The sequence below is a fragment of the Miscanthus floridulus genome, chromosome 7 (assembly GCF_019320115.1).
Source record: "Miscanthus floridulus cultivar M001 chromosome 7, ASM1932011v1, whole genome shotgun sequence".
Lineage (NCBI taxonomy): Eukaryota > Viridiplantae > Streptophyta > Magnoliopsida > Poales > Poaceae > Miscanthus > Miscanthus floridulus.
The window spans coordinates 58,834,775-58,836,341 of NC_089586.1; positions in this window are offsets into that span (position 1 = coordinate 58,834,775).

Consider the following 1,567-nt stretch of genomic DNA (forward strand, 5'->3'; position numbering starts at 1 on the left):
TTCAGCTGATGATTTACTTTCCATTTTCGTGCATATGATAAGTGAGACCATGGGCAAGTGGAGGACAACTCATTTCCCATTTACTACTACTGTTCAGTCAACTGACGGATAGTCAGGTCAACTTACCGGACTGTTCGGTAACTCTCTGTTTATGGGGAATTGATCCAAGCACTTGGGGCATGGCATTGGGGCCAACAATCATACCCCAAACAATGACAACCTGACCATTGTGTACTTGAGATTCAAGGTAACACACCTTCAATAACTTTGGTTGACTCCTGTTAACGGGGGTTGACTCATGATGTGAATCGCTTCATCGAGCGAATTGAGCAACTTGATCCTTGATTCTAGTTCGTCGAAATCTGTCCAAGGGCTTGATAAGGTGCTTCACCGATGATAAAAAATAAGAGTCTGTATTGTAATGAACCGGGTCGTTACACTTGCTGCGGCAACTACCGAGATCTGCAGCTTAGTTACTTACCATCAAATGGTTTTGGGAAAGATTCAGACCTAGTCCATGATGACAAGGCTAAATAAACTCCCAAATGGAAGCCACCACCGCCTGAATGCTACAAGATTAATTTTGATGCCTCTTACTTCCAAGAATCTAGTAACAGTGGATGGGGCTTTGTTGTGAGAGACGAGCATGGGCACGTTCTTGAGGTGGGCGCTGGGAGCTGCAGCACCTGGTAGGCCCTTTGCATGCAGAGGCGCTAACAGCGCTAAAGAGCCTGTAGAGAGCAGTGCACCTGGGGATGCCCAAAATTATACAAGAGACAGATCCTTCAAACCTTGGTGAAGCGCTTAAGACAGAAGAGTTGGATACGAGTCCATGTGGGGGCTGTGTTGAGGCAAATTAGAGTTTTACTATGTATGAATTTTCAAATTGTTTAGTCTCGGCTTGTAGCAGGTATTGTAATCACTAATCAGGTACTCCTATCCTAAATTATAAGTCATTCCAGGAATCTTAAAGAGTTAAAGCATCTCAAGTTTGACCAAAATTATAGAAAGAATTACAAAGATTTATAAAATTAAATAGATATAATATGAAAATATAATTAATGAAGAATTTAATGGTACTTAGTTGATATCATAAATGTTATTGGCTCCGTTCACTTCGCTGAAAAAACAAGCCGAAACACTGTTTCGGCTGATTTGTTGTGAGAGAAAAACACTGTTCCGGCTGAAAAAACAAGCTAAAAAGTACGGATTATAAGACAAGCGAACAGGACTATTATCTTATCATATAAATTTAGTTAAACTTGAGATGCTTTGGTTCTCCAAGATTCTTGAAATGATTTATAAATTGGGATGGAGGAAGTAGCAAATAGTTTAGCTACCTTTGGTGTAGGTTTGGGAGTAGATGATTTAGACTTATTTTTTGGACGATGCACCAAACTTTGTATCTCACCTAGTTTCCGGTAATAACCAATGTACGGCTCCCTCCGTCCCAAGAAAAAAAAACGATTCTGGGACCTGGCACGAATACCAAGAGTGGATGTAAAATTATAATAATGCCCCTGTAAAGTTTAAGACCAGTCCAATTCTCTCCGTTCTTGGTTTGGAA